This window comes from Sus scrofa, chromosome 9 (genome assembly GCF_000003025.6).
Source record: "Sus scrofa isolate TJ Tabasco breed Duroc chromosome 9, Sscrofa11.1, whole genome shotgun sequence".
Lineage (NCBI taxonomy): Eukaryota > Metazoa > Chordata > Mammalia > Artiodactyla > Suidae > Sus > Sus scrofa.
The window spans coordinates 109,646,895-109,674,530 of NC_010451.4; the positions used below are offsets into that span (position 1 = coordinate 109,646,895).

The 27,636-nt window shown below is 40.6% G+C and overlaps 1 long non-coding RNA gene across 1 annotated transcript in view; it reads right to left on the reverse strand.

Annotated features, from left to right (window-relative positions):
- Nucleotides 438–27,636, reverse strand: part of LOC110255507 — a 78,819-nt gene continuing 51,620 nt past the window's right edge. The window contains exons 2-5 of the long non-coding RNA XR_002335919.1: nt 7,519–7,635; nt 7,164–7,257; nt 846–957; nt 438–753 (exon numbers count right to left, since the gene is read on the reverse strand). This is a non-coding gene — a long non-coding RNA (uncharacterized LOC110255507). The remainder of the gene's footprint in view (nt 754–845; nt 958–7,163; nt 7,258–7,518; nt 7,636–27,636) is intronic.

Genomic DNA, 27,636 nt, shown 5'->3' on the forward strand with positions numbered 1-27,636 from the left:
GTAAAGTGCATTGTGGGAGAATAGCAACGTTTAAGGAAATGGATACAGATATGACAGGAAATAATCCCCAGAGAAGGAAGTGGGCAATAGTGGTCCAAAGCCAGATCACGTGAAGGCAATGAGCTTCAAACTGGATGGGGAGTTCCTCTTGTGGTGCAGCATAAACAAACCTGATCAGTATCCATCCATGAGGATGCAGGTTCAATCCCTGGCTTCGATCAGTGGGTTAAGGATCCGGCATTGACATGAGCTGAGGTGTAGGATGCAGATGTGGCTTGGATCTGGTGTTGCTATGGCTCTGGCGTAGGCCAGCAGCTGCAGATCTGATTTGACCTCTAGCCTGGGAACTGCCATATGCTGCACCTGTGACCCTAAAATGCTAAATAAATAAATAAATAAATAAATAAATAAATAAAGCTTCAAACTGGATGGATTTGTGGAACACATCATTATTCTCTGTAGAAATACCCGGGAATGGAAACCTAGTAAAAAGGCCCTAAGTGTTATAATAACTTTGGCATTAAAATCTCGGCTTATCCCATTCCCATTGTAGATATCCAGGCAGCAAGGCCAGGTTACACTTGGATTACATAGCAAAGTGTCTTACATTTTGCCAGGGAGGAACAAACACTGTTGGCTGGGGAGAGATGGGTAATAAAAGTCCCAAGCTTCCCTTTAGGGTTTCACATTGGAGACAGGTCCTAAATCCCAAAAATACAGTAGGCACATTCCATAAAGGCAGACCTAGGAGGGCTAGAAGGAGGGCAGAGATCAGTCAAAACGTGTAGAGGTGAGATCTAGCCATGTGGGAGCTATAGTTCTTCATTTTTATTTTTAACTCTTACCTTGTGAATCTGGTAATCGCCTCAGAATGATCACGGGTGAGAGGCAGAAGGCCCTGCTATGCCTCTGTGTCATCACAGGATGAGTCAGGGTTCTTTGGGAGTGATGAGGTCCCTGTTAGAGGGACAGATTTAGGTAAAGACATGGGGGCTTCTTGGTCTTCCTTTCACCCTTTATCTCTTCCCATCGTTATTTCTCTGCAAAAATGTTCCAATGAACATCATTTAAAAACACTTCCCACTGAAGTATAGGGGATCCAGGTGAATGAGCCTTGCTGGCCTGGAGCACAGGAGGCAGCACATCAAAGGTAAGGTGAAGAGGTTTTCTGCATAAAGTGAAGACGGCATTTACCAGCCTGGGCCCCAGGGACTTGATTAAGGCGGCCTAGTACCCTAGGGAGAAATGGAAGGAGAAAAAAGTAAAGGGGAAGGGAGATAGGAGGTGGAGACTTCCATCTGCCCATCCAAGGGAGGTAGGCATTTTATATCCTTGAAGTCTTCCTAATGGGAACTATAAACGTTATACTTTGTACCATTCTCTAGGTGACTCATGATCATCCATGTTCTAGGTATGTTAGTTTATGTATGTGCTCCTTCAGATAGAATGAGGCTTAACAGCAGAATTATATTCATAGTTATTTTTCTGCATAAGTAAACTCATTAAAGAATGGTGACCAACGAAATACATAAAAGAATAAAACAGAGGAGTTCCCATTGTGGCTCAGTGGTAATGAACCCAACTAGTATCCATGAAGGTGTGAATTTGATCCCTGGTCTTACTCAGTGGGGGTTGAGGTTCTAGCATTGCCATAAGCTGTGCTGCAGGTCGCAGCAGATGTGGCTCGGATCTGGCATTGCTGTGGCTGTTGTGTAGACTCGCAGCTGCAGCTCTGATTCAACCCCTAGTCAGGGAACTTCCGTACGCTGAGGGTGTAGCCCAAGGAAGAACCCCCCCCCAAAAAAAAGTATAAAAGAGAAAAAGTGCAGTACAGGGAGTAAATTCAAAACTTATCACACACCAGGGCTTTATTCAGGAGGTTACACAATAAGCTTTTTATCAACAAGATGAAGTGAAACCCAGGGGCTTTAGAAAGTCCCAACTATTTTAGCAAATGGGTCATTTGGGGGAAAGGAATTGACTTTCAAGAAATTGAAACTTATGTGATTGCTTAAAACCCAGCTGAAGAACATGAATTTAGAAAACTCTGTTGACCTGGCAAGTACATGCTGTCCTTCAGTGGGTTCTGTAGCAACAGTTTCTGGTGCATTTCGTAAGACACTCGCAGAAGCCATGCCCCTAATGGTCTGGAGTTTCTCTGATCTTGAGTTTTCAACCAATTGACCATAGCTGCTCAAAATCATCATGCCCCCCAGGAATGCATTTAAAAAAACTAGAGAAGATGTACACACACACACAGACACACACACACATGCACGCACACACACACACCATGGAATATTACTCAGCCATAAAAAAGAATGAAATGGTTGCCATTTGCTGCAACATGGATGGACCTAAGCGAAGTTAAGTCAAAGAAAGAAAATATTATATATCACCTATATGTGGAATTTAAAGAAGTGATACAAATTAGTTTATATATAAAACAGAAACAGACTCACAGACATAGAAAACAAACTTATGGTTACCAAACAGGAAAGGGGGGAGGAGAGGGATAAATTAGGAGAATGGTATTAACAGATACACACCACCATATAAAAAATAGATAAGCAATAAGGATTTACTCTAAAACACGGGGAACTATATTCAATATCTTGTAATAATCTATAATGGAAAATAGAATGGAATGAAAAAAATAACTGAATCACTACTGTACACCTGAAACACAACATTGTAAATAAACTATACTTCAATAAAAAGTAGAAAGATGAAAAATCACTCACATTTTTAAGACATGCTTATACAAATGTGGTAACAGTGAATTTTTTAAAGTATTTTCTGATTTTTCAACATGATTTAAACATTTAAGAAAATCTGATCTTCTAATTATGATTTATGAGAATTATAAAAATGACTTAAAAAAAGCTTAGGGAGCTTTGCCTTCTGTCGGAGATGCTGTCAGTGCTGTACTCTTGAGATACCCTCTCAGATCCCTTTGCCATTTTGGGGCACATGCATCCCAGTGATTTTCATTCCAACAGCCAGGACCTGCATATTGGAGGGCTGCCATCAAGCTGTCAGTTTAGAGTGGGTACCAGAATGAGAGAGGGCTCTGCAGTGGTCCAGGCTGTGGAACGAGTGGCTCCAGCATTGGTGCCATATCACACAGCAGATCTTGTGATGTTAGATGAAAACACTGCCCCTGGCAAGCCCCGGTAAGAGTCAGAGTATAGCTGCCTGGGGCCCTGGTGCCTGCAGAAGAAAACTATACACCACTGGAAAAAGCTCCTCTTGTGCTGTTGGGCGCTGAGCATCTGATAATGGGATATCAACTGATCTGTGATCACAGCTGCCTCCTATGAATTGGGTGCTGGGATGCTATTAGCCCACCAAGTTAGAAAGCTGAGTGAGCACCACAGCAGTTCATAAGGAAATGACAGTGGCACCCAGGACCTAGTCTGAGCATATCAAGGGGGTACAAGTAAGTTACACAAAAAGTAGCCCCTACTCTGTCACCTACTACTCTTGCATCCATTCTTCTCCCAAGCTTATACCTAGGGCCCCATAGGGAACTACCTCTGATCAACGGAGGGAGGAGATACTTGGGCCTGGTTCATGGAAGGTTGTCTTAATAACTTGCTTGGAGTTAGGAATGGGAAGAACTCTTGCTGCAGTGTGACCTCATTCAGAAATGGCCCGAAATCAGTGGTGAGTGGATATCGTCTCCACGCTTCATGTGGAAGGACACGTAAAGGTGTACATCAACCCCTGAATAGTGGCTGAGGGCAACTGGTTAGTCAGGTCCCTGGAAGAAGTTATCTGCAGAGTTTGGGAAGAGGCATGTGGATGGACTCCGGAAGAGATCTTGGTATCATACACTGACATCCGCCAGAAGGCATCTGCCCCAGAGGAGGCACAGAGAACCAGCTAAACAATACGACTCATCTGTACATATCAGCCAGCCTCAGTTCTCAGCCTCCCCAGTGTTCACAGAGAGGACTGACAAATGCAATAACTTTGGTGGCAGAAATGGAGGCTCTGTGTGGGCCCAACATAGAACTGGATCACTTTAGCCAATACTACTTCAGCTACCGCTCTGCCTGGTAGTAGCAGAAGCTAATACTGAACTGCAGGCGTGGTACAATCTCTGGAGGAGGCCAAGCAGCCACTTGATGGTGAGTTGATTATATTAGATAATTTCCACCCTGGAAATATGTGGCAGTGATTTCTCTGTGACCAGGACTAGCACAGCCAACAGGTATGGGTTTAAATTTTTTGCCTACAGGAGTTCCCGTCGTGGCGCAGTGGTTACCATGAGGTTGCGGGTTCGGTCCCTGCCCTTGCTCAGTGGGTTAACGATCCGGCGTTGCCGTGAGCTGTGGTGTAGGTTGCAGACGCGGCTCGGATCCCACGTTGCTGTGGCTCTGGCGTAGGCCGGTGGCTACAGCTCCGATTCAACCCCTAGCCTGGGAACCTCCATATGCCGCGGGAGCGGCCCAAGAAATAGCAACAACAACAACAACAACAACAAAAAAGACAAAAGACAAATAAATAAATAAATAAATAAATTTTTTGCCTACAGTGTTTCAGTCAACACTACTATCTGAGGGCACACATGATGCCTAATTTACTGATATGGGATCTTGTGAAATATGGCTTCACACCAAAGGGCCCCCGTTATAGCTAAGGAGGTGCACCCGTGGACACAAGGGCTCCGCTGGCATGCTCCACTGTGTCACAGCCTTTCTCCAACCTCTCTTCCCCAGGCATCCCATCGTGGATCTTCCATGGTTCTGACTACGCAGCCAAGTCCTTGGACAGTATTACCCTCCTCTCAGGGCACTCTTCTCTTCCCACAAAACGAAAGCCCCATCTACTGGGAGGGTTCCCCCTCACCGCTAATTTTCAAGGTCTCCCCTGATTTAGGTTGTAGAGCAATAGCTGTCCATTTTCAGCCAACTCATCTATAACCAGGTCCAGCTCCCAACCTGAAAGAACATTAGACTGTCCTCTTTTTTTTTTTTTTTTGTCTTTTTTTTTGCTATTTCTTGGGCCGCTCTCGCGGCATATGGAGGTTCCCAGGCTAGGGGTCCAATCGGAGCTGTAGCCTCCGGCCTACGCCAGAGCCACAGCAACACAGGATCCCAGCCGCGTCTGCAACCTACACCACAGCTCACGGCAACGCCGGATCGTTAACCCACTGAGCAAGGGCAGGGACCGAACCCGCAACCTCATGGTTCCTAGTCGGATTCGTTAACCACTGCGCCACGACGGGAACTCCTTTTTTTTTTTTTATTTTTAGGGACATGCCTGGGGTGTATGGAGATTCCCCATCTAGGGGTCTATCTGGAGCTGCAGCTGCAGCTACAGCAGCCACAGCAACACAGGATCCAAGCTGTGTCTGTGACCTATACCACAGCTATAGCAATGCTGGATCCCCAACTTGCTAAGTTAGGCCTGGGATGGAACCCGCAACCTCATGGTTACTAGTCGGATTTGTTTCTGCTGCGCCACAAAGGGAATTCCTAGACTGTCCTTTTAAAATACAGCTCAGGCATCGGCTTGGAAATGACATCCTGTGTGGCTGGGATACTTCGAGCTGCAGTATAGACCTTAGAGCCAACAGTCATTACATGTGCCCTATCCCCATAAGGCAGCATAGTAAGTCTGGGAACCAAGGGTGGAAGTAAGAGTGGTCCTTGTCACCATCATTCTCAGTGATCCACCCAGGGAATGTGTGCTTCCTATCCGGCAACACTGTGTCTGGTGAGCTCAGTTAAGGCTGTTCAGGTAGGATATTCACCCCAGGGGACGCAGAACAATTTCCACCCCCACCTAGAGGTATGAGTGCCACTGATCAGATCATTTTGGCTTCGTCCTACCAGTGGAGCAGGCAGAAAAGAAATTAATATACTGACAGGTTATCAGTATGTGTGCTTGTCGCTACATATTGGGGGCAGATGTGAGCATGTCTAGAACTCACTAGGGCATATCTTATGGCTCTGAATTTTTCACTGTGAATACGTATTATAGCAACTATGGTGTGACAAGGGCATGGTGGCCAGGGGTTGAGGCTGCTCAGAGATGATGATCTGGCACCCCACTGGGCAAACGCTGGCCTAGTATGAAGGGAATACCAGATGGAGAGCAGAGAAGGGAGATGAAATCAGAAATTACAGCCTGAGGACCGACCAGCAGTAGCTTGCTCCACTAGCCCTTATCTTGAAAGTCTTTTCTTTCAGAACAATGACCAGCCACTCCCTTGGAGATTAGTGAAGTTGTGAGAGGCACAGATGGGTCTGAGTGGCGTGAGGTGTGGACAGTGTTCCACTGGTGTCCCCTTGGTTCCCACTGCCATCTTGATCCTGGCGGGTTTTCATTCTTGACGGTCAGGACCTGCATTTTTTTTTTTTTTTTTTTTTGTCTTTTTGCCATTTCTTGGGCCGCTCCCACAGCATATGGGGATTGAATTGGAGCTGTAGCTGCCGGCCTACACCAGAGCCACAGCAACATCAGATCCGAGCCACGTCTGTGACCTACGCCACAGCTCACGGCAACGCCAGATCCTTAACCCACTGAGCAAGGCCAGGGATCGAACCTGCAACCTCATGGTTCCTAGTCGGATTCGTTAACCACTTTGCCACGACAGGAACTCCCAGGACCTGCATCTTTTGTCCTCAGGGTGTCCTCAGGTGGCCAAAGCTGGAGTGGCTAACAATTTCCATTCTACTAGGTGCTTCTGGCATAAATACTCCAGGTTTTTTTTTGCCACTAATTAGGACAATCTTTTTTTTTTTTTCTTTTGGCTATGCCCATGGCTTGTGGAAGTTCTCCAGCAAAGGACTGAACCTGTGCCACAGCAGTAACCCAAGCTGCTGGAGTGACAACGATGGGTCCTTAAACTGCTGTGCTACAAGGGAACTCTGGCACCTATTTTTTTTTAAGGACAACTCTAAAGTGTGTCCTCCAGAGCTCCTGTGTGGGGCTGAGTCAAAGTCGTTCCACCCGGTAGTTGGTTTAGTACTGCATCCTTACATGGCCTCTCTTTCTACACCTAACTCTTCACTCCCCTACCAATTTTTTTCCCTAATGAATCACTTTCATGTGAGTTCTTATCTCAGACTGTGCTGCAGGTGAACCCAACCTATGACATTTTCTTAGGTGTTTCAAGTATTTGAAAGAATCAGATGCATTAAACTTACAATTAGAGTTTGAAATGTCTGAGGGAATTCAATTAATTTTCCAAGTAATGTGAAGTGTTCCGGGATGACTTGGTCAGTTGAGGTCACCAAAATACTAAGAAAAGAAAAATCAAAAATGATTGTTACTTTTTATACAAAATGTGTTAGATTTATAAATAAAGTAGCACAATGTATAAATTGAGCTTAAAACTTTGAAAGAATTTAGGTTTCTATCTTACAACTTTAATAAATTTAACTTGAAGAAAATGAAATATTTTTAGGAATTCCTTTTCAGGCTCAAGAGTCCATTTTGGGCAGTAAATCTTTATTATTCTTTGAAGAAAATAAATACTGAATAAATAAACTCAAAGCTTACCTTTACGTTTATAAGTATCTGTAGCCATATATATTCTTCATTGTAAATGTGATTTATCAAGTGTATTCAGCAAGGTATGTAAAACTCTCAAGTCAGTATCAAAATGTCAACTCTGAGCTAAAAATGAGAAACACTCATAAATTATTTCAGATACTCATTTACCAAACTAGACAACTAATTACAATTATGCTCATCAGCGCATATAAAATAAGTAGTTCACCATAAAAATGAATCTATAAAAAGGTGCATCAATAATAAAAAATGCAGGATATCATTACATGCCCATTTTGGTAATCATCTGAGGTAACTACAATTTTAAAATCTGAAATTTCACCTTGAAACTAAAAGGTAGGATAAATACAGTCTAGTTGAATGTATTTTCAGGTGTTTGTTTTTTGAAATGCAGATGTTCAGTCTTGCTGAAGAAAATGAGGACAGAATTGAGAAAACGGAATGAGGTGGTATTTATTTTATTACAGTGACAGGTAGTGGGAATTTAATCTGCCTTTTCCTAACTGAACGAAACAGGATAAAACACTTAGTGCTTTAAAAGACACATAGGTTGCTGACAAGAATTTAGGGTTCAAATGCTAATGGCTGGTAAATTAGTTTTGCTGTCTGATCATGATGACAATTTTCTCACAGTTTAAGGCAGACCTACTCTATTTTCTCAGGTCTTTGGATTTATAACAAAGTGGGGGCTAAATATGAATATTCTTACAGGCTCCTGTTTCTCTGGGGAGGCAAAGGAGAATGAATTACAAGGGAGAAATGGTGAAAGTAAATACAGCAATATTACTTTAATCATCTGCTAGTTATATTATCAGTAAAAAAATGCAAACATTCAAATTTGTCCCTCAGTACATCTATTTTGAAGCAAAGTGATCAAAAAATTTTTTAAACATAAAACCACACGTGTTGTATGTTAAAAAAAGTTTTATGTAGTCAGTCATAAACATTGGAAAAACAGACCCAGTAAACAAAATATATGTAATCATAAATTATGTAAACATAATATAAACAGTCACATTAAGCTGTATCTGAAGTATTTAAGCAACAAATCCTCTTTCAGTTCAAAAATATTTCTATGAGCATGTATATATGTATATATTGCTTTTTTTTTAGGGCGCACCAGGAGCATATGGAAGTTCCCGGGCTAGGGGTCCAATTGGAGCTGCAGTTGCCTGCCTACACCATGGCCATAGCAACAGCAATGCTGAGTCTGCGACACACATAGCACAGGCTGCAGCAACGCTGGATCCTTAACCCACTAAGCCATGCCAGGGATCAAACCCGCATCCTCATGAATACCAGAAGGGTTCTTAACCCGCTAAGCCACAATGGGAAGTCCTCTATGAGCATATACTATGCTTTAAAAATTGAATGAATGTAGGTCTTACTTTAAGGAAGTTTATTTTTATACCTCTGATAGAAAGAAGTAAAACAGAGTGGGCTAGAATGAAAAAAGAACCAGAAGCGTGAAACAGCAATCTTCTACCAAGAGAAGCAAGAAATGGAGAATAAATGAGAAAGAGTCAAAGGAATCTGAGGGAAGTTCCCAAATTTATTTAGCAGACATTGTGGATATAAAAAAAGCAGTGATATGAAGATACTATAACTTCATTTCCAGAAATGTTCTTACCCTCCTTCACAGTGTGTGGGACGTTAGTTAAAGCTGTGACTTGTCTTCCTGGTTCAGACATTTCCTGACAAAGACACAGCCCCAGTGCTTTGGTTTTGTGTTTGCTTTTGTTTTTTGGCTTAATCTCCCTGAGCAGTCATGAAGAGAGTCTCCTCTATTATATTTTAAAGCTTTACAGGTTTTCTCTTCATATTTAGGTCTTTAATTCCTTTCAGAATTGATTTTTGTGTATGCACTTGATTTGCCTCAGAACCATTTGTTGGGCTATTTTAAGAACTTAGATTCTCCTTCTTCTTTTTTTTTTTTTTAGGGCCGCACCCGTGGCATATGGAGGTTCCGAGGCTAGGGCTCAAATTGGAGCTACAGCTGCCGGCCTACACCACAGCCACAGAAATGCTGGATCTGAGCCGCATCTGCAACCTACACCACAGCTCACGGCAACACCAGATCCTTTATTTATTTTTCCATTTTTTTAATTACTCAAATGAATTTATCACATCTGTAGTTGTATAATGATCATAACAATCCAATTTCACAGGATTTCCATCCCAAAGCCCAGGCACATCCCCCCACCTCCCAAACTGTCTCCTCCGGAGACCATAAGTTTTTCAATGTCTGTGAGTCAGCAACTGTTCTGCAAGGAAGTTCGGTCTGTCCTTTTTTCAGATTCCACATGTCAGTGACAGCATTTGATGTTGGTGTCTCATTGTATGGCTGACTTCACTTAGCATGATCGTTTCTAGGTCCATCCATGTTGCAAAAAATGCTGGTATTTCATTCTTTTTAATGGCTGAGTAATATTCCATTGTGTATATGTACCACGTCTTCTGGATCCACTCCTCTGTCGATGGACATTTAGGTTGTTTCCATGTCTTGGCTATTATAAATAGTGCTTAACCCACTGAGCGAGACCAGGGTTTGAACCTGCAACCTCATGGTTCCTAATCAGATTCATTTTTGCTGTGCCACAAGAGGAACTCCAAAATTTAAATTCTTTGTGAGTCAGTTTTGATAAATTATACTTTCCATATTTTTTCTGAAAATAATTTCTGAAAGTTTCTTGGCAGAAAACTGTTCATAATAGTGTCTCTGTTTTGTCATTATCTTCCTTTTTAAGCATCTTTAGCAACCTCTTTTTATTGTAGTTGCTATACAGTATTACGTTATAGGTGTACAATATGGTGATTCACAATTTTAAAACATTATACTTCATTTAGTCATTATAAACTATTGGCCAAATTTCCCTTTGTACGATGCATCTTGTAGCTTATTTTATACCAAATAGATTGTATCTCTCAATCCCCTACTCCTATAATGCCCCTCACTCCTTCCCTCTCCCCACTGGTAACCATTAGTTTGTTCTCTATATCTGTGAGTCTGCTTCATTTTTCTTAGATTCACTAGTTTGTTGTATTTTTTTACATTCTACATATGTAATATACAATATTTGTCTTTTCTGACTTACTTCACTTAGCATAATGCCCTCTCAAGTCATCCAAGTTACTAAAAATGGCAAAATTTCATTTTTTTTATGGCTAATATTTCATTGTGGGCACATGCATGCATGTGTACCACGTTTTCTTTATTCATTCATCCATTGATGGACACAGGTTGTTTCTATATCTTTGCAATATGCTATGAATACTGGAGTGCATATTTTTCTTTTTTCTTTTTTGTATTTTTGGGCTGCACCTGTGGCATATGGAGGTTCCCAGGCTAGGGGTCGAATTGGAGCTATAGCTGCTGGCCTAAGCCACAGCAACACTAGATCCGAGCTGCATCTGTGATTTACACCACAGCTCACGGCAGTGCTGGATCCTTAAGCCACTGAACAAAGCCAGGGAATCAAACATGTGTCCTCGTGGATGCTAGTCAGAATCACTAACCACTGAGCCAAATGGGAACTACCGTATTTCTTTTTGAATTAGTGTGTTTATTTTTGCATATATACCCAGGAGTGGAATTGCTAGGTCATACGGTAGTTCTACTTTTAGTTTTTTTGAGAACTCGCCATACTCTTTTCCATAGTAGCTGCACCAAATCACATTCCCATCAAGAGTGTACAAGGGTTCCCTTTTCTCCACATCCTCGCCAACATTTGTTATTGTGTTCTTTTTGATGACAGCAGTTCTGACAGGTGTGAGTTACTACCTCATTGTGGTTTTGATTTCCCTGATGATTTGACCTTTTCATGTGCCTGTTTTAACTTTTTTTTCATTCTGATTTTGGATATTAAGGTCTTTCTTTTTCCTTCATTGGTTACTTTGATTAGTCTTTATGAAGAATCAACTTTTGCACTTACTGATACCCTCTATTGTTTGTTTTTAAGAAAATTTTCATTAATTTCTGCTTTCTCTCCTTCTAATTTGTTGGGTTTATTTTGCTATTCTTTTTCTAATGTGTTGAGGCAGATGCATCATGCATTATTAGTTTTTAGCAATTTTGATTCTGAATATCTGCACTTAAGGCTACATACGTTTCTAAGTACTACTTCAGCTTTATCACACAAGTTTTGACATGTGATATTTTCATTACTGTATAATTTGACTGCTTTCAACTTCCCAGTATGATTCTTTCCTTCATTGATTATTTCAGACAGGCATTTTTTCAATTTACAGACATGTATTTTCCCAGGTGCTTTTTGGATTTTAATTCTTAGTGAGAAAGTTACTAGACATTGTTATTACTCATTTACATAGTTACTATGTTAATATTCATGTACACTAATCTGTAGGCTTATCTTCCTTTGCTCTTCATTTCTTCTTGCATTTCAGACCCTCTGTCTTGAATCCCCTTCTCTCTGCTGAAGTACATCCTTCAGGAATTTACTTAGCGATAGTCTGAGGAAAGACAAATCCTGATGGTTAATTAGGATACACTACCAGAAGTGGGAAATGAAGAAGGACCCTGAGTTCTAGATGATGTACCCACTTCTTACTCCATTGCTACTCCCCATTACTCTGTACAGGTTGCATTTTTCCAGAATCAGAGGCAGCCTGGCCCTGGAAATAGGTCAACAGCTCAGATTTGCTTCTTGATGGGGCTATGTGTGTGTATATTTCTGCCCTTCTGAGAGGGATCCATTGCTGACTCTTGAGCTTGTGCGTTCATTGGCTCAACTTAAGAAGGTTCTATAGGTGAGATGAGAGTGTACACACTCTTTGGTCTTAATGACAGTTTCTGAGAAATGCTTTTATTTTGTTGAATGAAACACAATTCAACTATTTTTTAGTACAGGAGAAAATGTTTACCATTGTTTTGATCACTTTTATTAAAGAGTAAAAGGGTAAAAGGCACTAGGTTTCTAGTTACGCTTGAAAGAAATCAAGGTAAAATTTATGTCATCAGAAATGATCAGGGACTCTTCCCATTGCTGTATAGAATCAGGAGGTGAAACAACAAAAGCCAAATAGCAGCTGGAGACCAGTTGTCAGTAAGTACCATGAGGTAAGCTGCAAAGAACACTGAATTAGGTCAGTATAAACAATAGGGGGTTATTCAAGTCCTTGCCTTAGGAAGGTCATGAACAAAGTGAGTATTTGTGCTTATGTTGGTCTCACCAACAGCCAAATCCCAGGTGTTGTAAGGCTACAAAGCTATCTCATTGTCTTCCTGGATCATCTAACTCTGGGATTCTCTGTGACATTTTTGCTCATTTTAGAGCAAACCAAATGGAGATCAGTGTTCAAACACACAGTGCATTGTAGAACATGATAAGCTGAAAATATGAATGGATTCAAAATGCACGTAGAAAAAATCTGTTATCATCATGATTTGTTATTAAGGGGATGTTTTCATAGACTTTTATTTAGAGTTGGAAGAGTCCACAGAAATGGTAATGTGCAGCCATGCAATATTTGGGACCTATTTACACCAAAAAGTATTGTTTATGTGTTGATTACATTTACATTATATCAAAAATTATTTTTTGTTTATCTTAAATTCAATTTAACTGAGCATCTGGTATTTTTCTTTGTTAAACTGGCAGCCCTACCATAAAGACTTCTCCCAGGCACCAGCAATATCTCACTATGTAGAAAAACCTGCTGTGTAGGTTATTGTCAAAAAGCCTATTTGTCTGCTATTTTAGAACGTTTAAATCTATTCAGGAAGAAACTATTGAAAGTTTTTTTTTTTTTAGAAACTAATTTTGTATTCAAAACTTGGAAATAAGACAAAGAGAGGAGAGCCTGTCCCTTCAATATCATTTTGGAGCATTATTTAACAGGTTTACCAGAGGATTATTTAAATATTCAGGGCAGTTTATTTGTCTTGCTATCTATTAATGATTAAAAGGCCAGAGTCTACAGGATTACATGTTATCTTGAGATATTTGGCTGGAAAACATGCAAATAATTTCAGTGTAGTAGAAAAGATAACTGAAAGGTTATTGCTTTATAGCTTTGTAGGACATTAACCAGTTTAGTATAAACTAGACATTAACCAGTTTAGTATAACCTAGAACTCTTATTCTAACATTCTTTTTTTCAGTGCTTGTAAATACTCACTTGCTCAAATGTTCCTTGAACGAATGTTGCCAGCCAGCTGGTTCTCCCATTAAGAATAAGTCTTGGACATGCATTCATTTTCTATTCGTGCACGAATCATGTTTTTAAGGTTTTGAAAATTAGCTTTGATGCCTTTGTATAAGAAACAGCAGTCCTAACATGCATTGTGCTTTGTAACTTTTCCTGCATAATCCAAGCTGCACAGAGAAGAAAGCCAGATTTGAGGAGCTGAAATCTCTCCCTTGCAGAAAAATGCAGGTGACTGGGAAGTAGTCAAGAGCTAAGCACATGTCCTGAGTGAGAATGCCTGATTGTCAAAGTCAACAGCAATGGATAATTTAAATCCTCTATTCCCCATATTTTCACATATACAATGACAGTATATGTGTGATAAAAACACTTAATTAAAAATATAATTGAAGAAGGATTCTAGGAATAGTTTTCAAGGCTCAGATTTTCAAAGCCTGAACTACTAGTAATTAAGAGATAAAGGCTTATCTTTAAAACTGTAGGGGAAACTAGCGTGATAATAATCTGTCATTAATCTGCAATTAGTAAATAGTTGAAGGTTTTTTAGAAGGTACCTGGATATACTTAAGTATTTATATTTCTCCCCCATCCTTTTTTTTTTTTTTTGCACTTTAGCAATGCACGTACAGCATATGGAAGTCCCTAGGCTAGGGGCTGAACTGGAGCTGCAGCTGCTGGCCTACACCACAGCCACAGTGATGCAGGATCTGAGCTGCATCTGTGACCTAACACCACAGCTCACGGCACTGCCAGATCCTTAACCCACTGAGCAAGGCCAGGGATCTCTAACCTGAGTCCTCATGGATGCTAGTCGGTTCGCTAACCGCTGAGCCACGAAGGGAACTCCCTATATAATCTTTTTAAGATTCTTTTCCACGATAGGAAAGACATGGAGTGTAGTTCCCTATGCTATAGCCTGAATTTTTGAACATTTTATTTTTTTTGTAACAGCATGTAAAACATGGAATGAATGATGCTAACTGACTTGTTTCTCCTATTTTTTGGCTCTCATTAGAGCCAGCCCAGAAGGTCAGAATACAAATGATCAAGAAGCTTGTATAAAATCACATACAATTTATATGTAGCAGATCCAGAAATCAAGCCTAGGCAGTCAATAAAGAAGAGCCCAGTCTCCTAAATTCAAATATCATAATTCACATATCTTTCCTTTAGAGCTGGGGATATATGTGTAATGTTGGTTATGTTATTGGTGATAAATTTGATCACTTGGTTAAGGTGGTTCCACCAGGTTTCTCTACTCATTATTTTTTAAAAATTCAATGAATTCTATTACATTTATAGCTGTACAACCATCATCACAACCTAATTTTAGAAAATTTCCTTCCCAAACCCCCAGTCCATCCCTCTACCCCCAACCTGTCTCTTTTGGTAACCATAAGTTTTTCAAAGAATATGAGTCTGCTGCTGTTCCGCAAATAAGTTCACTGTGTCCCTTTTTTTAGATAACACATGTAAGTGATAGCATATGATGTTTGTGGCTCACTGTCTAACGTCACTTAGTATGATAATTTCTAGGTCCATCCACCTTGCTACAAATGCCATTATTTCATTCCTTTTCATATAATATTCCATTGTGTTTATGTACCACATCTTTTTTTTTTTGTCTTTTCTAGGGCTGCTCCTGCGGCATGTGGAGGTTCCCAGGATAGGGATCTAATCAGAGTTGTAGCCATTGGCCTAAGCCAGAGCCACAGCAACGAGGGATCCGAGCTGCGTCTGCAACCTACACCACAGCTCACGGCAATGCCAGATCCTTAACCCACTGAGCGAGGCCAGGGATCGAACCCTCAACCTCATGGTTCCTAGTCGATTTTGCTAACCACTGAGCCATGACGGGAACTCCACATGTACCACATCTTCTTTATCCACTCCTCTGCTGATGAACATTTAGGTTGCCTCCATGTCTTGGCTACTGCATACAGTGCTGCAGTGAACACTGGGTACATGTATCTTTTCAAGTCACAGTTTTCTTCAGGTAGCTGCACAGGAGTGGGACTGCTGGATCATATGGTAATTCTTAGGTTTTTGAGGAATTTTCATACTGTTTTCCATAGTGATTGCACCAAGTTACATTCCCACCAACAGTGTAAGAGAGTTCCCTTTTTTCCAACCCTTTCCAGCATTTATTGTTTGTAGACTTTTTGAAGATGGCCATTCTGGCTGGTTTAAGGTGGTACCTCATAGTAGTTTTGATTTGCATTTCTCTAATAATCAGTAATGTTGAACATCTTTTCACGTGTTTTTTGGCCATCTGTACATCTTCTTTGGAGAACTGTCTGCTTAGATCTTCTGACCACTTTGTGATTTTTTTTTTTGTATTGAGCTGCAGGAGGTGTTTATACATTTTGGAGATTAATCCCTTGGCAGTCAATTCATTTGCAAATATGTTCTCCCATACTGTGCATTGTCTTTTCATTTTGTTTAGGGTTTCCTTTGCTGTGCAAAAACTTTTACTTTTAATTAGGCACCATTTGTTATTTTTGTTTTTATTGTCATTACTCTAGGAGGTGGATCTGGGAAAATACTGCTGTGGTTTATGTCAGAGAGTGTTTGGCCTATGTTTTCCTATAAGTATTCTATAGTATCTGGTCTTATATTTGGATCTTTAATTCATCTGGAGTTTTTGTGTATGGTGTTAGGAAGTGTTCCAATTTCATTCTTTTACATGTAGTTGTACAGTTTCCCCAGCACCACTTATTGAAGGGACTATCTTTTCTCCATTGTATATTTTTGGATCCTTTGTCATATGTTAGTTGACTGTAGGTGTGTGGGTTTAATCTTGGGCTTTCTATCCTGTTCCACTGATCTATACCTGTTTTTGTGCCAGTACTATACTGTTTTGATGACCGTAGCTTTGTAGTATAGTCTAAAGTCAGGGAGCCTGATTTCCTCAGCTCCATTTTTCTTTCTCGAGATTGCTTTGGCTATTCTGGGTCTTTTGTGCTTTCAAACTTTAAAATATTTTATTCTAGCTCTGTGAAAAATACCATTGGTAATTTGATAGGGATTGCACTGAATCTGTAGATTGCCTTGGGTGGTATAGTCATTTTGACAATATTGAGTTTTCCAATGCAAGAGCATGGTATATCTTTCCATTTGTTTGTGTCATCTTTGATTTCTTTGATCAGTGTCTGATTTCAGAGTACAGGTCTTTTGTCTCTTTAGGTAGGTTTATTTCTAGGTATTTTATTTTATTGATGAGATGGTAAATGGGATTGCTTCCCTAATTTCTCTTTCTCATCTTTCATTGTTAGTTTATGGAGATGCAATTGATTTCTTGGTAAAGTTTTGTATCCTGCAACAATACCAAATTCATTGATGCACCTTAACAGTTTTCTAGTAGCATCTTTAGAATTTTCTAGGTATAGTATTGTGTCATCTGCAAACAGTGATACTTACACTTCTTCCTTTTCAATTTGGATTTATTTTTCTTCTCTGATTGCCCTGGCTAGGACTTGCAAAACTATGTTGAATAGTAGTGGCAAGAGTGGACATCCTTGTCTTATTCCTGATCTTAGCGGGAATTCTTTCAGTTTTTCACCACTGAGAATGATGTTATCTGTGGGTTTGTCATATGTGGCCTTTATTATGAAGCAGGGTGCTTTTACACTCAGTCTGGAGGGGTTTTATTAGGAATGGGTGTTGGATTTTGTCAAAAGCTTTCTTTCCATCTACTGAGAGGATCATGTGGTTTTTACTCTTCAGTTTGTTAATTTGGTGTAGCACACTGACTGATTTGCAGATATTGAAAAATCCTTGCATCCCTGGATAAACTCCACTTGATCATGGTCTATAATCCTTTTAATGTATTGCTGGATTTGGTTTGCTAGTACTTTGTTGAGGATTTTTACATCTATGTTGATCTGTGATACTGGCCTGTGTGTGTGTGTGTGTGTGTGTGTGTGTGTGGTATCTGTCTGGTTTTGGTATCAGGGTGATGGTGGCCTCAGAAAATGAGTTTGGGAGTGTTCCTTCTTTGGGAATAATTTCAGAAGGATAGGTATTAACTCTTCTCTATTTTTTTTTTTTTTGTTTTTTAGGGCTGAACCCTCAGCATATGGCAGTTCCCAGGCTAGTGGTCAAATCAGAGCCATAGCTGCAGGCCTACACCACAGCCACAGCAACACTAGATTCTAGGCATGGCTGTGACCTACACCGCAGCTTGCAGCAATGCCAGGTCCTTAACCCACTGAATGAGGCCAGGGACCAAACCTGCATTTTCAGAGTTACTAGTTGGCTTCTTAACCTGCTGAGCCACAACAGGAATACCTTTTCTCTAAATTTTTTATAGAATTCATCTGTGAAGCCATGTGGTCCTGGGCTTTTGTTTGCTGGAAGTTGGGTTTTTGGGTTTTTTTTTCCTTTTTAGGGCTGCACTCCAGCATATGGAAGTTCTCAGGTTAGGGTTCGAATCAGAGCTGCAGCTGCCATCCTATGTCACAACCACAGCGACACCAGATCTGAGCCACATCTGCAACCTACACCACAGCTCATGGCAATGCTGGGTTTTTAACCCACTCTCAAGGCCAGGGATTGAACCTGTATCCTCATGTACACTAGTCAGGTTCTTTTTTTTTTTTTTTTTTTTTTTTTTTGTCTTTTGTCTTTTCTTTTTTTTTTCTTGTTGTTGTTGTTGCTATTCTGGGCGGCTCCGCGGCATATGGAGATTCCCAGCTAGGGTTGAATCGGAGCTGTAGCCACCGGCCTACGCCAGAGCCACAGCAACGCGGATCCGAGCCGCGTCTGCAACCTACACCACAGCTCATGGCAACACCGGATCGTTAACCCACTGAGCAAGGGCAGGGACTGAACCCGCAACCTCATGGTTCCTAGTCGGATTCGTTAACCACTGCGCCACGACGGGAACTCCCAGGTTCTTAACCCACTCAATCACAAAGGAATTCCTTGTTGGAAGTTTTTAAAATCACAGTTTCAATTTCAGTACTTGTGATTGGTCTGTTCATTTTTTCTATTTCTTCTTGGTTTAGTCTTGGGAGATTGCACTTTTCTAAGAGTTTTTTCCATTTCTTCTAGGTTCTCCATTTTATTGGCATATAGTTGCTTGTAGTAGTCTCTTATGATCCTTTGCATTTCTGTGATGTCCATTTTATCTTCTCCTTTCCCATTTCTAATTTTATTGAGTCCTCTTTTTTTCTTGATGAGTCTGGCTAAGGGTTTATCAATTTTGCTGATCTTTCCAAAGAACCAGCTTTTTTCATTTCATTGATCTTTCCTATGTTTTTGTTGTTGTTGTTGTTGTTGTTGTTGTTGTTCCTATTTCATTTCTTTTTTCTTCTTCTTTTTGGTCTATTTAGGGCCACACCCATGGCAGATGGAAATTCCTAGGCTAGGGGTTGAATTGGAGCTGTAGCTGCTGGCCTATATCACAACCACAGCAATGCCAGATCTAGGCTATGTCTGTAACCTTCACCACAGCTCACAGCAATGCCAGATTGTTTAACCCACTGAGTGAGGCCAAGAATCAAACCCGTGTCCTCATGGATTCTAGTCAGGTTTATTACTGCTGAACCATGATGGGAACTCCTCCATTTATTTCTGCTTTAATCTTTATGATTTCTTTCCTTATGCTTTGGCTTTTTCTGTTCTTCCCTCTCTGGTTGCTTTAGGTGTAAACTTAGATTATTTATTTGAGATTTTTCTTATTCCCTGATGCAGGTTTGTATTGCTATAAACGTCCCTCTTACAACTGTTTTTGTCTGCATCCCATAGGTTTTGAATTGTTGTGTCTTTGTTGTCATTTGCTTCTAGGTTTTTTTTTTTTTTTCTTTTTAGGGCTACACCTGCAGCATGTGGAGCTTCCTAGGCTAGGGGTCGAATCAGAGCTACAGCTGCTAGCCTGCACCACAGCCACAACACAGAAGCTGATCCATGTATGCAACCTATGCCACAGCTCACAGCAATGCCAGATCCTTTACCCACCGAGTGAGGTTAGGGATTAAACCCATGTCCTTATGGGTGCTAGTCAGATTCTTTAACCACTGAGCGATGATGGGAATTCCACTTGTAGTTTAATTTCCTCTGATTTCTTCAGTGATCCATTGGTTGTTTAGTAGCATGCTGTTTGGTCTCCATGTATTTGAATTTTGGCAGTTTTTTTCTCATTGATTTCTAGTCTTTCAGCATTGTGTTCAGACAAGATGCTTGATATTTCAATTTTTCTTAAATTTACCAAGGCTTGTTTTGTGGCCCAGAATATGATCTATTCTAGAGGATGTTCCATGTACATGTGAGAAGAATATGTATTCTGCTGCTTTTGAATGGAATGTTCTATAAATATCTATTAAGTCCATTGGGTCTATCTAATGCATCATTTAAGGCCTGTGTTTCCTTGTTGGTTTTCTGTCTGTTGATTATTGTGTTATTGTCAATTTCTCCTTTAAAGGCTGTTAACTGTTGCCTTATATATTGAGGTGATCCTATGTTTGGTGCATATTATATTTACAATTGTTATATCCTCTCATGGATTGATTCTTTGATTACTGCGCAAAGTCCTTCTCTGCCTCTTATTACATTCTTTATTTTAAGGTCTATTTTGTCTGATATGAGTATTGCTACTCTAGCTTTTGATTTCCATTTGTATGGAATATTTTCTTCCATCCTCTCAATTTCAGTTTGTACGTGTCCCTAGAATTCAAGTGGGTCTCTTGAAGACAGCACATATATGGGTATTGGTTGTTTTTTTTTTTTTTAATTAATTTGTTTTTGGTTCTTTTTTGAGGCAAGTGAAACTTTTTTTTTTTAAGGGCTGCACTGTTGGCATATGGAAGTTTCCAGGCTATGGGTCGAATTGTAGCTACAGCTGCTGGCCTACACGACAGCCACAAAAATGCTGGATCCAAGCTGCACCTATGACCTACACCACAGCTTGTGGCAATGCTGGATCCCTGACCCACTAAGCCAGGCCAGGGACCAAACCTGCAACCTCATGGATACTAGTTGGATTCATTTCCACTGAGCCACAACAGGAACTCCCATGAGTCTTGTTTTTGTATCCATTCAACCAGTCTATGTCTTTTGGTTGGGGCATTTAGTCCATTTACATTTAAGGTAATTATCGATATGTATGTTACTGCCATTTTGTTAAATTTTTTTTTTAAATTCATTTTTATTTAACATAATTTTTTTGTCTTTTTAGGGCCACATCTGTGGCATATGGAAGTTCCCAGGCTAGGGGTCAAATCAGAGCTGCAGCTGCCAGACTACACTACAGCTCACAGCAACACCAGTAGATCCTTAACCTACTAAGTGAAGCCAGGGATCAAAGCTGTGTCCTCATGGATCCTCGTGGGGTTCTTTACTACTGAGCCACAATGGAACGCCATGCCATTTTGTTAACTGTTTTGGTTTTGCTTTGTTGGTTTCTTTTCTTCCCTTCTTCTCTCTTGTGATTTGATGACTATCTTTAATGCGTCTGGATTGCTCTTTCTTATGTGTCTATTGTAGATTTTTGTTTGCTGTTACCCTGAAGTTTTGACGTAGGAGTCCAAATATATAAGACTGTTTTAAGTTGCTGGTCTCTTAATTGTAAATGCATCTCCAGTATCCTGCATTTGCACCCTCCTCAGGATTTCTGGTTTTTGGTAGCATATTTGTGTGTGATGATTTCCTAGCTTTACCATATGTATTGCTTTACTGGTGACACTTGCCATTTGCAATATCTTTGTTTCTAGTTGTGGACTTTTCTTTTCCACATAGAGAAGTTCCTTTAGTATTTGTTGTAAAGCTGGTTTAGTAGTGCTGAATTCTCTTAGCTTTCATTTGTTTGTAAAGCTTTTCTCTTCAAATCTGAATGAGAGCCTTGCTGGGTAATCTTGGTGGGAGGTTTTTTCCTTTCATCACTTTAAGTATACCCCTTCTGACCTTCAGAGTTTCTGCTGAAAAGTCAGCCAATAACTTTATTAGGGTTCTCTTGTACATTATTTTTTTCCCTAGCTGCTTTCAATATTTCGTCTTTAATTTTGGTTAGTCTGATTAATATGTGTCTTGGGGTGTTTCTCTTTTGGTTTATTTTATATAGTATTCATTGTGCTTCCTGGATTTGAGTCAGTTATTCCTTTCCCATGTTAGGGAAGTTTTCAGCTATTCAAATATTTTCTCTGGCCCTTTCTCCCTCTCTTCTTCTTCTGGCACCCCTATAATATGGATGCTGGTGCGTTTAAAGTTGCCCCAGAGTCCTCTTAGACTGTTTTCATTTCTTTTCAGTCTTTTTTCTTTTTTGTTCTGCATCAGTATTTCCACCAGTAAGTCTTCTACTTCACTTATTCATTCTCTGCCTCCTGTATTCTGCTATTGTTTCCTTCTAGTGAATTTTTATAAAAATTTCAGTTATTTTATTTTGCATCTCTGCTTGCTTAATCTTTAAATCTTCTATTTCTTTGTTCAGTGTTTCTTATGATTTATCAACCTTTGCCTCCAGTTTATTTCCAAGATCTTGAATCACCTTTACTATCATTAGTCTAATGAGTTTTTCATCAGGGTGGGTAACCTCCTGATCACTTAGCTATTTTTCTGGAGTCTTTCCTTGTCCCTTTATCTGAGTCATAATTCTCCGCTTTTTCACTTTGTATAGATTTTTTTTGTGTGGTCTTTTTGTGGGCAATAGGATTTTAGCCCCTCTTGCTTCTGGTGTCTGCACCCCCTTGTCGCTGAAGCTGGCACAGGGGCTTGGTACAGACTTCATGATGGGAGGGACTGGTGTCTGCCCCCTGGTAGGTGGAAATGATTCTTATCCTTTTGGTGGGTGGGGCTTTGTCTCTGGGTGTGATTAGAAGTAGCTGTGTGCCTGGGCGGTCTTTAGGCAGTCTGTTTGCTGATGGGTGGGGCTTTGTTCCTACCCAGTTTTGTTTTTTGGCCTAGAGCTTCTCAGCCCTGTTGGTTGGGGCCAGATTTTTCCAAAATGGCCACCTCTAGGAGAGTTCACACTGATGATCATTCCTGAGACGGTTCCTCCAATGTCTTTCCCCCATAAGAAGCCACACTCACCCCATGTTTTCCCAGGAGATCTTCCAAGAATCGCAGACAGGTCTGACCCAGATTCCTATGGAGTCTCTGCTTTGCCCCAGGACCAAATGCACATGAAAGCCTGTGTGCACCTTTCAAGAGTGGAGTCTCTGTTTCCCCCAGTCCTGTGAAGCTCCTGCACACAAGCCCTGCTGGCCCTCAAAGCCAAATGCCTCAGGGGCTTCTCCTCCCAATGCCAGACCCCCAGGCATGGGAACCTGATGTGGGGCTCAGAACTCTCACTTCTGTGGGTGAGCCCCTGAAATATAGTTACTTTCCAGTCTGTGAGCTGCCCACCTGGTGGGTATGGGGTTGCTTATATCATATAATCTCCTCTCCTACCATCTCAATGTGGCCTTCTCTTTGTCTTTTGGTGTGGGATATCTTTTTTGGTAGTTTCCAGTCTATTTGGTTGATTGCTATTCAGCAGATGGTTGTAGTTTTGCTGTTTTTATGAGAGGAGGTGAGCTCCAGTCCTTTTACTCTGCCATCTTAGTCCCATCTCCTACCCATTATTTCTTAAAGGATTTATTTTTGTTCCCTCCTCACACTCTATTTTTAAATACAAATGAAATAGCTGTTCCATGCAACAACATGAAAGAATCTCAAATGCATTTAGCTAAAGAAATAAAGCTGGGCCAAAGGGCCACATGATTCCATTTACAGGACATCCTGGAAAAGGCAAAAGGAAGGAAGGAAGATGGACCAGTGACTGATGAGGGGAATGTGAGGGCAGGTCTCTGGGTTGGTCCAGGAGCTCCTTGGAATGATCTGAGTGGTGGCAGGACTTAGAAGCAGACAGAAACTGAAGGGGGCTTGGTTCCTGGAATCCAGTGGGTGGGAATAAAACTGTGGGATTATTTTACATACAAGTCTGTAAGGCCTGAATCCGCTGGTTACATGTATAGAAAAATCATTCACATTCATTTCTGTAGGAAGAGTTTATTTATCTTTGGCTGCTCAGCCAGTGCATTCTTCTCTGGGGTCAAATGTTCTGTGTTTTGGTAAAGCCTGGTGCTGCTCAGTTATTTTGTTCCTATTCCTGGATCTTGTTGCAGAGAGCCATGTCTGAAGCTCTGATTTCAGGGATATATTGCTGCCATGTTATTTTACCACCAATATACTGCATTTGACAACTTAGAGGCATAGACTAAAATGTTGTTTAATCATTGAGAGTCCATAATCACTGATGTTTAAAGTTACTTACTTTCACTCTCACCAGAAAAAAGAGTGTTTTTTTTCCTTCTGTGCCTGCAGCATGTGAATGTCCCCAAGCCAGGGATCGAAACTGTGCCACAGCAGTGACCCAGGCTGCTGCAGTGACAATGCTGGATCCTTAATTTGCTGCACCTCAAGGTAGCTCCAAAATAAGTAGTTTAAAAATTTCTCAGTTTACATAATTTATAAAACATCTCCTCCTCTGTTTTCCCCAACTCAAAAGGGTTAAAAGGACAAGTTTTTAAGCAAGTCTTTTTTTTCCCCTTCAAAGATCTGGAGACATTAGTATGGGATTCATAATGGCGAAAGAGTATTAGCTATCTGGGAGCAACCTATAACCCTGGGAGAAAATTATGGGTTTACCATTTGTTTTATGGCCAACACCATTCTTTCTAGTTTTGTTTGTGGCCTAAGCTGTGAGAGAAAATAATAGGAAATGCTATGATGAAAATAATAGAGTGATTCCTCTTGTTGCTATGGTGACAAGAATAAATTGAATCCAATGCTCTGAAAAATTGCCCGAAAGTGTGCTTTAGCATTCCACAGTGGGTGTATTTGTTAAGAATTTTAATCTGTCATCTTCCATCAAAATGGCACAGCACCCAGAGAAATATTTCACATCTGTACTTTTTTTCTGGTTTTGATTATTTCAAAAGAAAACAGTGGAGAATAAACAGTCGTCATTACATTGGAAATTTAAGTAATTTTTCTAAAAAGTATCTTGCCAGGTACAACCTAAAAGCACATGACAATTTGGCTTCCACCATCATGGAAAAATGTCATTTTCAGCACTAGCTGAGCTTTGGATGATTTTCAGGTAATCAATAATCATTAGTATGAAACAGGATTCGAAAGGTCTGGTCTAGAAACCAGAGGATGTGGTTTTTTTCTTTCCCTTCCACTCTCTCTTCTCCTCCCAGCAGTTATGAATTCCCTGCAATCGTGTGTTTAACAACTTCACCTGCTGGAAAAGCTTTTATATGCTCATTCCTTCAGGTTCCAGTTGTTTGTAATCATTTTATTTTCTGGTGTTCTCTCAAGAAAAACAAGGATTATATAGAGTTAATTTAGTTGTTCTGATGGTTTTCCAAAGTGTCAATATCACTTTAAGTTTTTGGTACAGATTAAAAGGAAATGAGGGTGCAAATATATTCACATGCATTTAACTCAGCCTTTATTTGTTCTTGTGCACTTTGGTTTTTGTTGCTATTGGAAGAATATTGTTTCTTTCCAAGGAGAAATTTTGTTTCATCAGCTCTATAGGAAGATGGGTGTTCTTAGTTTCTAGACACTGTCTCTTCTTTTTCCTCACTTTGTGTTATTTTATTGGCAAAGAACACCTCTATTTTGGTGATTAAAAAAAGATGAAGTCAACTCTTACACTCTCGTTCTACTTTTCCCAAGAAAGGAAGTTTAAGTAAATAACTGAAATATGTTTTTGCAGTGCTCAGAAATTTCTTTCCGTGGAGCTGGCTGTGGGAATTAACTCAGATGACTGAAGGCAGCTAGGAGAGACACCATGAATGCCTTTCCAGAAAGGGAGTCTCCCCTTCAGAGTCTGAAGGCACAAATTCTTTACCTCTAGGATTTTAAAATAGCTACACCAGAGAAGGAACATGTTTTCCAATATACCAACAGAATCAATTTTTGGTTTTTAATTTGGGGAACCTTCTCAGATCTGGAAAATGTACTGAAAATAAAGGGTAAAGTTTACACATTTTACATATTTACTGTATGAATAACATGACTTAGGACTTTATTTTCATGTCTTTCTCTTCCAAGGAGGGAAATATCTTGACAAAGGGCCGTTTCCAAGTCCTCTGTGTCCTGCACACACTGCTCAGGCACTGATGAGCTCTCTATGTTGCTGCGTTTTGATGAAACCTCTTTGGGGAGCAAGGAAACCTGCCCTGTGAGCAGACAGCCTAGAGGGAGCTTAGGGGCCATCTTCTGGGCATGGTGCTGGCTTGCCTTCTCCAGGAGAAAATGTGGGATCTGAGTTGTATCTCAGACTGGCTGAGTGTTGAAAGAGCCTAGCCAGCTGTGGAAGGGCTCAGCTGAGACCTTGCTGGGGAGGCTGTTGCTGAGCCCGGAGCTTTTGGATGCAGTCAGTAGGCTCCTTAGCTGCCCCGGAGCAACCAACGCTGGGGTGGAGCAGCGCTCACACCTGGAATGCTAAGAGCTGTTACTGAAGAAGGGATAGGTGGACCTGTCTGTGACTCAGAGAATGCACAGTTATGTGGACACATCCCTAATCCTGTCTGGAGCCCTAAAATTCTAGTCCTTGATGATCAATACTGTGGATGAATTGCCATAGGCCTTCTGTGACTGGTACTGACCATTAGCCTGCCTGAAGTACCCTTAGTCACAAAAATATGACACTCTGAGCATATTCACTAGATTTGGCTCGAATGGCATGAATCTCTGTGGGCGGGTTCCTCTGAATCTGAACCTCAAATAAGGTCTCTAGGAGTTCTAGAAGTTCTAGAGAAATTCTTTGCAATACATGTAACAGACAGAAGATTAGTGTCCAGGAGTTCCCGTCGTGGCGCAGTGGTTAACGAATCCGACTAGGAACCATGAGGTCGCGGGTTCGGTCCCTGCCCTTGCTCAGTGGGTTAACGATCCGGCGTTGCCGTGAGCTGTGGTGTAGGTTGCAGACGCGGCTCGGATCCCGCGTTGCTGTGGCTCTGGCGTAGGCCGGTGGCTACAGCTCCGATTCAACCCCTAGCCTGGGAACCTCCATATGCCGCGGGAGCGGCCCAAGAAATAGCAACAACAAAAAATAAATAAATAAATAAAATTAAAAAAAAGAAGATTAGTGTCCAGACTATTTAAACATCTAAAAATCTGTAATACAAAGATCACAAAAAATCAAGGAAAATAATCACTAAGATACAAGAAAGAGGACAAAAAACATGAATGGGCATTCTATAGAAGAGAAAACACCAACAGTCAATAAACTTATGAAAAATGTCAGTCTCATTAGCAGGCAGGAAAATGTAAATTTTTAAGCCACTGCAAGAAGTCAATTTATACCTGCTTAATTGGCAAAAAATAAAGTAAAACAAAACCAAATGTTGGTAAGGCTATGAAGCAAGAAGAACTCTCATAAAACACAGGAGTTTAAGTTGGCACAACTGCATCAGATTTCCTGCAACTCAGCAATTACACTGCAAGGGGTATAACGTGTAGGAGTATGTCTGGTATCATTATCTATAATAGTAAAAATTCAAAGCAATATATCCATCAATAGATTGGATAAATAAATTTTAATATGCTCATACAACGGAGCACTATATAGCAATGAAAACAGAGCAAGTACAGTTCCATGTATCGAAGTTAGTGAATTTTAAAAACTAAGTGAAAGAAACAAAAAAGCAGGTCACAGAAGAATGCATCTAGCACGATCTCACTGTAAGTTAAAGGTCAGACAAGAGTCAATAATATACTGTTTGGAGATAGACACACATGGATCAGAACTGAAAGAAAAGTTTGAAACTGAATAATATGAGGAGTTCCCATAGTGGCTCAGTGGTTAATGAACCCAACTAGCATCCACGAGGATGCACTGGCCTTGCTCAGTGGGTTGAGGATCTGGCATTGCCGTGGGCTGTGGTGTCTGTAGGTCAAAGATGCAGCTTGGATCCCACGTTGCTATAGCTGTGGTGTAGGCCG